Below are 14,739 nucleotides of genomic sequence, written 5' to 3' on the forward strand. Positions count from 1 at the left end.
GAGAGAGAGAAACATCAATGTGCAGTTGCTGGGGGTCATGGCCTGCAACCCAGGCATGTACCCTGACTGGGAATCGAACCTGCGACAACTTTGGTTAGCAGCCTATGCTCAATCCACTGAGCTACGCCAGCCAGGGCTTACATCAGGTTAATCTTAATTGGAAAAAATAGTACAACAAAGCTTACATGTTGTTTAATTTTATTTTCATTGCTAAGCTTGATGGTATACAAAAGCTGCAATGCCTCTTACAAGGATCAGGAGATTTTGTGAATAAATTCATATAATGACAAGAAAGCTGAAGGAACGTATTTTATTCATTCATCTTGAAAATATATCCATTATGTGGCATTGTTTTATGAGAAGCATCAATTTGAAAAGACCAGAACTTTATCAAAACATGAATTTGTCTCAACACGAATGCCTGGTTTTGAAGCATCCTACAGATTTGCCTATCACATTTCTACGAGAAAGAATGCATGCACATCAGAAGGCTCTTGGTGGAGCCATGTGCCCTGGAAATGTCAGGACGGTTTATGAGGAAGCAAATTGAACCAATGCTTCTGTAAAAGGACTGTCATTTACTCCAGAGTTGCTGATACTCTTTTACTATTTTAAAGCAGAGCAGGGAGGAATTGGCAGCTGTTATTTGCCTTCCACATACAATTGGATGAAACAGTTGCTGTTGTACCTTTAATAAAACCATCTCTTATGTGCAAGCATCAAATGTCAACAAAGAATTCTATGAGCCCCGTTGCAAGCTCAGTATCTTCAAATGGTGAAAAATTTGTATGCCAAGCCAGAATTTAACAGGAAAGAAAATCTTGTTATTCTGCATAGATGTAGCACCTGTAGTTTTTGGCAACATATCTGAATTTGCAATTTTAGGGGACAAAAGTTCAACAGGCATCATTGTGACTCACTGGTTTCTATATCTGTGAATATTTGCATCAAAAACTTTGCCAACCATGTAGACATTTTTTTTTTGCCATTGCCCTGAAAGTTGTCAATTTCCTCAGAAACAGAGGTTTTAATTATCAGCTAGAGGTATATATTTAAATTAAGAAATGGAATAAAACAGGAAATTATTTCTTACTATGTTCATGAACATTGGCTTTTAGTGGATATATCTCAGAGATTGACTAGATTTTAAACATTTCTTCAAGGAAAAATAACTTTTTTTTTTGTTAGCAAAGGTTAAGCGTCCTTACACATAAGGTAGAACAAAACAAAACAAAACAAACACCGTGATTTAAACCTAAAATTTTGCACTTCCCTCTTACATCAAGGGAGTTCAAATGTAGACAGTCTAGAGAGGTGTGGCGTTTCCTTTAAGGATCTATGCTTTTGACTTTCTGCATTACTGCCTTCACCCCTTGCGTCTATCCTCACAACTACCTGGTGAGTCAGGATGGTTGTGTTATGTCTCGGTTTCAGCCTCTAAGAAGAATGAAGGACAAATGGGCAGAAAGCTTTCCTTCAACTGTTCTTAGGTAACTTTCATAGAAGTCCCACACAAGATCTATATCACCAACCAGAACTCAGTCACATGACCATATCTGCGCTATAAAGGGGGCTGGAAAATCTAGTCTGAATGATATGAAATGTGTCTAGGAAATAGGTATCTGTTACTAAGGATTAGAGAAAGAAATGGAAGTTGAGTTAAGCAAACAATTTATTGGATGTATGTCTTCTTAGTTTAACTGAATGGATGGGCATTTTTGTGGTGTGAATGAGGTAGAAGTTTTCATTCAAAGCACTGTAGCCTTTGTTATAATTTTTTCAAAGGAAAAAGGATGAGCATGGCCAGCTACATTAATTTGTGCTGCTCACCGAAATGTACAGATGCAGCATCCCTTGTTAGAAAATCAGGAAGAAAAACTTTTTATTTTATTCTGCAGTCTCTCTCTTGAAATGTCACGGTATTTTTATTTCCTATTTAACATTTTCCTAAAGCCAGTCCTGGTTGTAAGTTCTTCTACCCAGCCTACTACTACTCTCAATGAACTGGTTGGAAGCATATACCGCTACCAAGACTTTTAGGTTGGACTTTCCAGAGACAGACCTGGTGTGAATGTTCTTATGACAGTAATTCATTAGGAAGTCTTCCCAGAAAAGCATGGGAGAAGATTCGAGAAATTGGGCTGTAAATGGAGGAACCCGAATGAGATTTCAAGTCCTCATAGGAACTTTTTTTTAAAATTCTTATCTGTGGATATGTTTATTGACTTTTAGAGACAGAGGAAGGGGGAGAGAGAGGCAGAGACAGAGAGGCATCCATATTAGAGAGAAACATTGATCGGCTGCCTTCTGCAACATGCTCCTACCAGGAATTGAACCCGCAGCCTAGGTATGTGCCCCACCCAAGTACTGAGTCCACAACCTTTTGGTGTACAGGACAATGATCCAACCAATTCAGCCACCTGGCTACACCCATTCAATGTCCTGTTGTTTATGTATATCTATATATGAGGTTTGTCCAGACAATGTCCAGCTACTATTAATATAATGAGAATGGTTTGTGTGACATCAGTGTAAATTGGCAGCCAAGGGGAGTAGACTGGAATGAACATGCATAAACAATGATGACTTCAATGACTTCAGTGCTCACTTTTGAGTGAGCATGTGTACTGTGTGGCTGTAGCATTCAAAATGACGGAGTGAGTAGAGCACAAATCTGCATCAAGTTTTGCATTCAGCTTGAACATTCCTCCAAGAAACTATTTGGATTACTCAGAAAGTTACAGCTATGGGCAACTAGTGATTAACAGCTTCATCATGACAATGTGCCTGCTCACGCATTATGTCTCATGCAGAGTGTTTTAGCGAAACATGACATCATCCAGGTGACTCAGCCCCACCATAGCCCAGATTTGGTGCCCAGTGACTTCTGGCTTCTCCCAAAACTAAGATCACCTTTGAAAGGCAAGAGATTTCAGACTGTCCATGAGATTCAGAAAAATATGAAGGGGCAGCTGATGGTGATTGGGAGAACTGTGTGATGTCCCAAGGCGCTACTTTGAAGGGGACCGAGGAGTCATTGTCCTATGTACAACGTTTATTGTATGTCGTATCTTCAATAAATGTCTCTATTTTTCACAATGCATAGCTGGATACCTTCCAGACAGACCTGGAGAGAGAGTGTGTGTGCATGTACACACACACATATACACACATATGTGTATATATGTTATAATCTCTATAATGCATTGCTTTAAACAATCTATTTTTAAATAAAATTTTACATGAGGCAAAACCGTCCTTTCTAGTTACTCACATGTTTACCATTTCTGGCGCTCACCAAGCCTGGGTGTGGATAGGGATTTCCATCTGGTGTCACTTTTCTTCTGCTTGAACAACTTCCTTTAACATTTCTGATCATGCAGGACTGCTAGCCCAAATTTTCTCATTCGTTTTTGTGAAAACAACTTATTTTGCCTTCATTTTCAAAGAATATTTTCTTCGGTACTTCATTTGGACTTTGCAGGGTTTCATTTTTATTACTTCAGATGGAATAAAGAGATTCTGATGGCATTCTTATTTGTCTTCTCAGATGGATGAAACAGGTCTTTTTTCCGCTAGTGTTTTTTAAAGATTTTCCTTTAGCTAAAGCTTTTCAGGAATTTGAATTTGTTGTTCCTAAGTCTGATTTTCTTTTTATTTCTTTAGTTTGGGGTTTGACAAAACTTTTGGATCTGTATATTTAATGATGATGAATTTGGAAAGATTTTTGACCTTCAGTTTTTTAAATATAGTTTGTGCCACTCTTGATCTCTTCCTTCCTTCTGGTCTTCCGTTGCCTGAGGGTTACACTGCTTGATTTTCTTCCACATTCACTCTTTCGCTGTCATTGCTGTCTTCTTTTTCCCTCCTTGCTATATTTGGGTAGGTTTTTCATTGTTGCTACTGTTTTTATATCTTCAAGTTTACTTATTTTTCTGTAATGTTTAATTTGGTTTCAAATTCATTTAGCGAATTTTACATTAATATTGTATTTTTTTAGTTGGAAGTTCCGTTTGGTTCTTTTCTAAATTTGTATTTCTTCTTTCCTTATGTTTTCCTTTGAGCCTATTTGTAATAGATATTGTAATGTCTTGCCTGCTAATCCCATCATCTCTGCAATTTCTGAATTTGCCACATCAGGGACATTATAGCTGACTATGAATCAGATTTTGCTGCTTCTTTTTATGTGTAGTCATGATTTACTCAATGTCAAATGTTCTAAATATTCCATTGTTGACAATCTGGATTTTGCTATCTTCCTTTTAAAAATGTAAAAAGTTGTTTTTGCAACAGTTCATTTACTTGAGGTCTGTTTGTTTGTTTGTTTATTTAGAGGCTGGCATATAAGCTTTCTTTGAGGAGGGTCTAGAGTAGAATTTTCTCCAAGTTCTAATCATTTGGAGATCTCTACTGAGTATCCTGTGATTTCACAAGTTCTCTCTCACTTAATCAATCCTGAACCCTGGGTAAACTCTGGGGATTGTTTGGTTTATAACTCTTAGGTGGTTCTTTCCTTCCTCTACCTTTTGGAGTCTCACTTCACAAACCTGCAGGTTGGTGCGATGCTAAAGGATCAAGGGGACTGTATACAGACTTTGGAGCTCTTTCTCTATAGGTCCTTTCTCTTTGGTCCTTTGCTCCACAAATTCTAGCCATCTCCATTTTCCCTCTACCCCAGTCTCTATCTCCTCAACTAAGATAGACAACTGGGTTCTAGTTTAGTTCTCAGTACCATTATCCAGAAATTGGCTTCAGGCAGAAAACCAAAAATTATAGGAATCATATAATTGTTTTTTCTTCTTCAGAAATCATGGGTCTGTGCTATGTGGTTGTACATTGCCTAGAAACACTTTTGCATTATGTATGCCATATTTTTTAGCATTATATTTCCTTTTTTAAAGATTTTATTTATTTTTAGAGAGGGAAGGGAAGGAGAGAGGGAGAGAGAGACAGAGAGAGAGAGAGAGAGAGAGAGAAACATCAATGTGCGGTTGCTGGGGGCTGTGGCCTGCAACCCAGGCATGTGCCCTGACTGGGAATCGAACCTGTGACACTTTGGTTTGCAGCCTGTGCTCAATCCACTGAGCTATGCCAGCCAGGGTATTATATTTCTTTACAGTTGTTTACAGTTTGTACAGTGGGAGAGGAAGCCTCAGAGAAATGGAAGAAGTAATCTCCCCACCTTGATTTTTAACTTCAAGCTGCTTCTTTCTTAGTGCTTTCCACCTTGGTATTTGTATCATTACCTGATTATGTGGTTTCCACTCTGTTCCTAGGTATTTGTAACCTAACTTTTTGACTCCCTAGAATGTGTTATGATATATCTATGTGCTTTACATATATTATTATAACCACATGCTTTTTAACTCTATGTATTGGCCTCAAATGAAATTATTAAATATATTTTCATATTCTTTTAGTATAGGCTCTATCAAGCAACAAATATTTGTCTTTATTTACAAGTAATTTAAGGTATAACATATATATCAGCCTCTCATTTAAGAGGAAAAGTAGGATCTCATACAACATGATAGCAAATACATTAAACTCTCTGTTCTTAAGTGGATGTGTTATGTGGTAATTTTAATGTGACCTAAATGATCATCATTTTTTTTCATCCTATTCATTTGCTACTTATAGTTATGTTTAGAAAAATGATCCTTGGGTAATTACAGCCTCTTTTGCAACAGATGAAAATCATCACTTAATTTTAAAATTTTAAACAAAGAACTTTGTCTTTATTGCTTTATTATATCGACACTATTCTCTAGATAATAGTAAATATTGTATTAAGTAGTTGTTCTTCTCTGAAGAAAAAGATCAAATTTAAAATTGTGTATTAAGTTTATAATAGAGCCATAGTTTAGATTGTGTTTATTTTCAAGCCAATTATAGATATTTGTCCATTTCGTGGTCTTGGACTAAATGCCTCTTAATGTCCTACTCAGGTGTTCCTACTTTTTCAGTGTAACCTCTACAGTGACTAAAAATAATTATTAAATTCTGTTTAACTCAGTAATTGTATCAGCAAATATTCCGGCCCCCCAAATAAAAAGTGTTTAAGTATTTTAAATAGAGTTGTTCAGTTTCTCTGTGTGTGTCCGTATCCTTTTTTTCTTTCTCTTCTTTATACATTTATGTTCCCTGAATGTTTAATTTACCAGTCAATGCCTGCAGAGTTCTTAGGGTAGTAAATCAAGTTTGCTTTTTAAAATTTAGGTCCTTCTTATATCATTTGGCATCGATGGTGACTGCCATCTGTGAAAATTTTTAGGAAATAATGCCTTTCTGAATGCATCTTTTCAGTTCACTGATTTATAATATGGTATAAAAATATTTTAGAACCTCTGTGGTTCAGTTATTTTTCCACAACTTTAAAGTCAGTTTTCTATATTTTTGATCTGTTAGTACTCTGCTGACTTCACATTCTTGGGAAAATGCCCCACTACTACTAAAGTAAAGATGTTATTATAGAGCTCATTGAGCTGGGTCATCGCGACCAAAGCTTTAGGTGCATTCACTCACTGGCTTGGTGGCAGGGACTGCATGGACAGCATAATCAAGGTAGGGTGGTGAATCTGACCAGCAACTCACACAATCCATATTGTATGTGTTCTGCAATCCATCCATCAGTAATCTCTATTAACATGCTGTTTTAAAGGTGTTTGGTGTCAGGTAGAATTAAATTTAATCCAAAGTCAGTTGTTGACTACGTATGTGGGAACTTGGGCAAGTCATATATCTCTCAGAGCCTCAGTTCCCTTCTCTGTTAAACAGAGATAATAATTCTACTATGGTGTGAGCCCAATTAGGTAATATATGTGTAGGGTGCCTGACACATTACTTGGCAGAGAGTAGATGGCTCAACAAATAGTAATTACTACTGTCATCATTAAATTTGTAATGATACTGTGCTATTGCAACTCTGAAAAGTTGCCTTGTATAAACTGTAGATTGTGTACTATGTATATACTATTTTTTAGTAACTCTTAGTTTTTAAAAGTGCTCTTCAATAGACTATGTGCATTTATTTTTAATTGACAAGTGAAAGTAATTTATATATAAGAGATTGGGTTTTACTGTGTATTTGGAATACTCCTTTCTTAGGTAAAGTTTGAAGGAACATACCCCATTATTTTTTAAAGAAACTGTATTTAATTTTCACTATTCCTTTAAATGTAAGTACACACTTAATGATTGAAACATTTTTAGATAATTTGAAACTTCAAATATGAGTGTTTAACATCTACTTAATGCTTACTCTATGATAGGCCATGAGTCAAGATGTTTACATTCATTATTTAAGCATTAACACAGTACTACTGGGTTAATAATTAAATATATTTATATAAGGGAAAATGAAAAAATAGAGCCCTACTGTGTTAGAAAATGGAAAAGTCTAGATGATTATTAATATTAAATATAAAAGTATTTGAATAATTAAGATATTACTCTAATTCATTAAATTTTGGAGGCCTAATCATGAATATGGAATCATGAATGTAGAAATACCCTATAAGAATGATGCAATACACATTTGATAAATCTTTTGATTTATTCTCCTTAGAAAGTATAGTGATACTCTTCAGTATAAAAGAGCTCATTTCCAAGTATTTTATAGTATTTCATACTTTAGTTTATAACCTTTAATCATTTTAGTGAATATCTCTTCTGTATGAAAATTGTTATAGTAAATAAATTTTAAAATCTTTAGTACTTCAAAGTTAATTATATTAGGAATCTCTTCTATTATTTATGTCTCCTTTTAGAAATCAGGGGTGTCCAACCTTTTGATGTCTGTGGGCCACACTGGAAGAAGAAGAGTTGTCTTGGGTCACACATTAAATACTTTGTGACACATAATCACAAAAAAAATCTCATTATGTTTTGTAAATTTACAATTTTGTGTTGGGCCACATATATAACCAACCTGGGCTACATGTGGTCCATGGGTCACAGGTTGGACACCCCTGGGTTAGACCTTGAATGTGTAAAATTTGTGTATGTGTGAGTTTAAGACCCTTTGCATTGTATGTAAAGAATGTGTAGCTGGCAAACAATAAAATCAATAATCAGACAGTTAAATTCCTTACATTTATTGCTACCACTTGATGGTTTAAGTCTTCTTCTGCCATAAAATCTGATACCTTTTATCCCCTGTGCTTTTCTCTTATTTTCTCTGCTATGCTTTAAGTCATCAATAGTAGCAGATTCTGTTTATATTGAATCATACTTTACTAAACTATATTTCCTCATATTGTTACTACTTTATACAAGAAATAACCTCATGTACAAAGGATAAACATAACATCTAATGTCACAGAATCCCCCAAATAAAAGGTACTTCAGAAGCTATTGAATCCAGCCTTTAGAATATTTTTCAACGATTTCTTTAATTGTCCCGATAAGTGGTTGTGTATTCCCTGAACATTCAAGTTTGTTCCTAAAGTTTGACTGAAAGAGGAGGCTGTTTTATTTTTACAGAGCTCCAATTGTGATAATTTCCTTCTTGTACTGACTCACATAGACCTCTAGCTGTTGAACTATATTCTAGACGTGACTTCAAAATACACCTAGCTTGCCACTTGAATTCTACCATTTACCTTCCTCACCCTTCCTCCTTTTCTGGTTCCTTCCATCCCCTATAACTATACATATGGTAACAGACAATGCAGACACTGTACTCTTCATTTTCAGGCTACTTTAAAAAAGTTTTTTTCTAATTTATTGATTCAAAAGGGAGAGAGAGCAATTTATTTTTCTACTTATTTATACCTTCATTGGTTGATTCTTGTATGTATGAGTATGTGCCTTGACTAGGGATCAAACCCACAATCTTGGTATTCCAGGACAATGTTCTAACCAACTGAATTATGTGGCCAAGGCTCTCAGGCTATTTTTTAAAACTACTTTTCTATGCTCTTGGCTTTCACTACATCATCGTTGGTGTTCTCTTTCTGTCCTAGGCTATTTCCATTGGACTCAATGCCTACTGTTTTCATCTGACTAATACCCTGGCTCTGGCTGATGATCATTTGCTTTTCTTAAAACTCTATGACTTCTTGGAACCCAATAGATACCAACTCTTCTGTTAAGACTCTATTGCAGAACCCTCTGCCTTTACCTGGTCCTTTATCAGCACTCACATCTTATGTATCGTGTCTCATAGGCCATCCTATGCTTCACCTTTCATGTGGGTCTTTTTCCTGTGGAGCACACCTGCCTGCTTATGGTAGCCTGGGTCTCCATTGGAATATCATTTCCACTCCTGGCTATCTAAGCACCGTTTCTTTCAAGATGCTCAGGTTTCAGTAAATTGTATTCTAACTTTTATATACCTGTCATTTGCCTCTCACCAGGAAGTGTTACTAATCTATAGAAAAACTTCACTAGCTTTCGTGAGGAGTAGAATGTATTGTCTAGAGCTAAAAAGAAGGATAGCTGAGGCTTTTGCTAATTCTCTTAACTCAGTACCTGAAATGTAGAAACATAAATTTACCCTACTGAACATCACTTTTCTCTTTTCTGAAAAAAGATCGTAGTTATCTTAGCTGCTTGAATGTGGAATATGTAATGCTTACCCGAAGTTGTTTTAATTCATAAAAAACATTAAAAACATAAGCAACAAAATTAGGAGTTAAGGTTTCAGTTGTTCCTTACTTTCCATTAGGATATTGCTTTTTTATAATGGCAGATTAAAATGTTGGTATAATAATATTTTCATCCATGTTAGAAAATAAATTAGAACATAACATTGCTTTTAAAATAACAATACATGCAGAGAGTATTTACTGAATTCAGCAAACTTTTTCTTTGGGACCATTATATTAGCTGCTCAAAGTTAATCAGTATCTCATTTCTTATTTTATTTGCTTATTTCTAAAAGTCTACAAGGAGTATGCATGCTAGTTTAAAAATATGAGTAAGCAATTTTCTTTGAAAGGACTAAAATATAGTTTGTGTGCTCAATGTTCTCTTAAAATAATTTGTTCAATTGGGGTTATATCCAGTTAATTTTTAGTGACTCACTGTATTACTCATACGCTTTTAGGGAAGGGTTAATGGTAAAAAATGATTCAAAGCACCTGTCTATAAGAGCCAATTCCTTTTCTGGGGCTACTGTAGCTAAGTACTAAAGCCTGAGTGGCTTTAACAACAGAAATGTGTAGTCTCACAGTTCTGGAGGCTAGAAAGTCGAGATCAAGTACCTGCAGGACCCCGTTCCTTTGGCAGGTGCTAAGACTCTGTGCCAGGCCCTGGCTTTTGCTAGTTCCTTTTTTGTGACACCTTACCTCCACATTTCACATGGCATTCTTCTCTGTGAATGTCTGTCTCTGTATCCAAGTTTTTCCCTTTTTGAGGGCACCAGTTTTACTGGATTGATGTCTGCACTGTAATAACCTCATTCTAAATTGATTACATCTAGAAAGACCTTTTCTCCAAATAAGATCATATTCTGAGGTCCAGACATCTAGGACTCCAACATATATTTTGGGGAAGAGATAACTTAATCCATAACAGAGAGCAGTATGGCTATTGAAAAGAAGTATTATTAAATTCTGATGGGATTCCCTGTCTTATTTATAAAAGTCTGCAAGGAATAAACATGCTGTTTTTAAAAAATAGGAGTAAACAATCTTGTTCTCAAGAGGATCAGGAGATAGTTTTGTATACTCAATAATCTCTTTGAACACATTGTTCCGTTGGGGTCATACCCAGTAAGTTCTCAGGTTCTATTACTTTGGATAAAAAAATCTATAAGCTACAAAAACTCCCCCTTGTGAAATCCCACCACCCCCTCTTACCCTTGTTTCTCTGAGGATAAGGGTGGAGAAGTTTTGAAGCAACAAGTGATTTGAAGACCTTCTGCCATCACTCCGTTTTCCCAGAGGCCAGCCCTTCCTTTGGAATGACTGCTTTATATTCTCTGAAGATATGTGGAGAAGTAGATATTTGTCCAAAGAGAGTTTTTCCTTGTTTGCTCCGATAGGTAGATACAGTAACATCTTGAGAGTTACAGAGAATGTTAACAAGGATTAACTTGTGCATTGATATTCTTGGAAAATGAGACTGAGGAAATCTTCATTAAACTCGATCAAATTTCATGTTGTAGATTATTCATTGGCAAAACAAACTAAATTTTGTTTCTTAAATAAGATTTTAATTTCATTTGTTTTGCCAATGAATAATCTACAACATGAAATTTGATCTTGTTTAATCCTAAACTGTTTCCACAAAGCTAATTAAATATTAATTATGCTTATACTCCTTAGAGTTTTGATTATTTCTGACACATTCTTTTAGAGAATAGAATGAAATGATTTTTTTCTTTTCCACAGCAAATTAGAAAGGAACAAAGATTAGTCCTGTGAAGTTAATGAAAAGATTCTGTTTCTGATGACAGTCTTTTGTCATGAGTATAATATAAGAATAGAAACTGGTACCCCTGATCACTTCAGTGTCTGCTGTAATTATCACAGATCTTCTATTCTGTGTGGATTGCTAGTGATTCTGAGGAAGACTGAACTGAATTCCTTGGCTCCATTATAATCTGCTGCAACCTCAAAAAATAGATGTATCCAAAATTGGGACCAACACTTTTCAGAGATTAAAATAAAAAGTCTTGAGAGTTTATCTCATGTTCACATTATAAGGTTGATCATCCAGTTGCTTCTGAGAGATCTTCAGAGGTAGAATTTCTACATTAAAAGGACATTGTTCTAATTACAAAAAATAGTTGCTGATACCAAAATAATCATCATTAAAGTCCAACATTCAGACAGAACCCAGAAAAAGTATACCACTTTAGAAATGTTTTATTACATTGCAGATTTTTTATAAACTGAGACAGAGAGATTTTAATTATTTTTCTGCTTTATCTTTCCCTCTCATTATTCCCGCTGACCTTGTTTTATTTGTTTGCATTATTTCACAACTCTTCTATATAAGTATATGCTTCAGCATTTCCCTAGTAAAAATAGCTTTTAAATCTAAGTTCATTACTCCTTCTCTTTTATAAGATACCATAAAGTTTTTGTGCAGTGGTATCTTGCTCCTACATTCTTCCCAGTAACCTCTACCAGTGGCTGTGTGTGATGGCATGTTGAAAACCCATTCAGTCCCGGTGACCTCTCTTTCTCCAGGAACGTGCCGTGAAGCATCTTTCCTGATGCAGGACACTTTGTTTCCATTTTCAGAATTCACTTGAAGTTCTTAGCCTTATTATTTCTGTGTCCTTTATCTGTGCATTTATGACTTTGATATTGCTTGGCATAGCCTTTCCCTTTCTTCAGGTTCTTGGCCTGATTTCTTCCCCTCCCAGGTTTGAACCAATGCCATATGCTATTGGGCATACATGGCCTAAATCAATTGATAACCTTAATCAAATTTTCTCCATTATTTAAATTAGTGTCTGCATTCCCACATGTCAATCTCACACCCTTCTCTATATTCCTTGAAGTGACTTCATCACCTTATTTCTAGCAGCCCCCAGTTCCTGCTTAACATGAACTATTTAGACCTGTGAGGATTTCTTGATAGTCAAATCATTTTTTTTAAATTTACAGTCAATATTCTATGTTAGGTTTTAAATATTGATGTATGCTGTCATATAGTTTTTAAACTAATTTGTATGTGTAAGTCTTATCTCCTTGATGACATAGCAAACTCCTTAACTTCGGAGACTGTACCACATGATTTTGTACATTATCTCATGCCCCTTAATTCCTAGAATGGCTCAGGAAACAGAAAATGTTCAGGATATGTTTGTTGAGTTGAATTATTAGTCTGTCCAGTTAATGTATCAGCAGATGTTTACTTGGTTCCTTTCCTTTGCCTAAGGCTGTATTTCTTTTCTTGCTTAATTACAATCTAAATACACCCCTCAGAGGCTCCCCCTTTTTTTTTAAAGCTGGCAAAGTTGAGGGAGGGTGTACAGTAGAGAATCAGATGAATATCTTTTGTTTTCCATTTAAACTAGAGACAACCCAAGTCATTGAGAGCGAGGAGAAGCTCCAAATCAGAATCACTTAGGCAGGCCCTAGCATTAAAATTACAAACTGTAACTGCCAAACTTAGGAGCCAAGAGCCTGTAATTGAGATACTGTTCCCGGAGCCAGAGGGATGGAAATCAGAAGTAGAAGCAAAACGAATGTAACTCAAGCTGTGTGGCATCAGATCAGGCGGAGAATGACTCTTCCAGGAAGGCTTCAACAATAATTATGGTACATAACTTCCACAGAAATCAGGTTGGGAAATCCCAATCATGATGATGTGTAGATACAAATGAGCTGAATGATTCCAGAGTCCATGGCTCTTCGCTGGTAGCGAGGCCAATGCCTGTAAGGGCTCAGCTGCTGAATGCATTGCTTCTCGTTTATTCCGTAGGGTTTAATTACTGCACTGTGGACCACAGATGGACTGTGCTCTCACAGGAGGGATGCATTCCACAACAGCTGTTTTTTTTTTTTTGAGTTTTGGATTGTTACAGAATGATTCAATCCAGAGAGACTTCATGCTTCCAGATGGGAGTTGCTTAAGGAAAGGTGTTAGATGCAAGCCAATGATGGTGCTTGATGTGTGCTCCAAGGCAGGAGAGCATTCGAACACACGGAGTGCTAAAAGCCTGCACTTTTGTTTTTTTCTCTCTCCGATGCACTTTGAGAATGTAGAAGCTTATTTTGTGACAGTGCCTAATATAATGGTCGGTAAATGTTTATTAAACATCCTGGTTATTAATGTTTCTTATTATTTCTGAAGTATTTACTTGAAAAGACATGATAAACTTTCTCTTGTTTAATGTGTTAAATACTCTAGAAAGTAAATCTCTTTGTTTGGAAATTCAATTTATTTTCTAAATTTTAAGAGAAAAGAAAGCTAATTGAAATAACTCAACCACGTAAATCAAATTACCTTGAAATTTAAATCTGATTTTTAAAAAATCCTCTAGTAAACAAAAGATAAAGCTCACATGCATAATAAGGTCAAGGATTAGGACAGCCATTTAGTTAATTCAAGCTAAAAACCTCCTTTCCTGTAACTTCAATGAATATTTTAAGCAAAAGCAGTAAAGTCTAAATCATCTGGAAAGCTGCCTTAGCTTTTCATGGAACTTTTCATGGATGTAAACACTGGGGATATTACTTTTTCTAAACAGACTCGTAATTTACATTTGAGTATTTGTCACACACTATTACGTTTGCAAACTTCTATTTCCAACCTTCTCTTAATTAAGACAGGCCTTCTAGATAGAGGGATTAAGGATTATTTTTTAAAGTAAAGACACGTCCACAGTGACAGGTCACAGATGTGATTTTTAGGCATTATCAACTTAACTTCAGAGATGACATTTTTGGAAGAGTTTGGCTTTTAGCCACTTCATTAAACCTTTCGCTTTTCACGAACACTTTTTGTAAACTGGGAAGGATGATGAACTCGTGCCAGATTTTAGGGCTACTTAACTCTATTTTTTACTATTTTAAAGCAAGAGATTTGTCACTAGACAAACTTTCATTTCCTTATTGTCCTAAGGTTATTATTGTATTGATGTACCGCAGTGATTCCCCAAATGGGTTTGTGTCAGAATCACCTGTGATATTTTAAGAGCATGTCCAGCTCAGGTTCCCACTGCAGCCCAGTGAACCTGAGTCTATAGTAAAGTGAGTCTCAGGCATCTATCAGTGTGCTATAAGTCTCTGAAGGTGGGCCCGATGGATGGTAGGGTTTTGAATTTAGGAACAC

This window comes from Phyllostomus discolor, chromosome 8, assembly GCF_004126475.2.
Source record: "Phyllostomus discolor isolate MPI-MPIP mPhyDis1 chromosome 8, mPhyDis1.pri.v3, whole genome shotgun sequence".
NCBI classification, from domain to species: Eukaryota; Metazoa; Chordata; class Mammalia; order Chiroptera; family Phyllostomidae; genus Phyllostomus; species Phyllostomus discolor.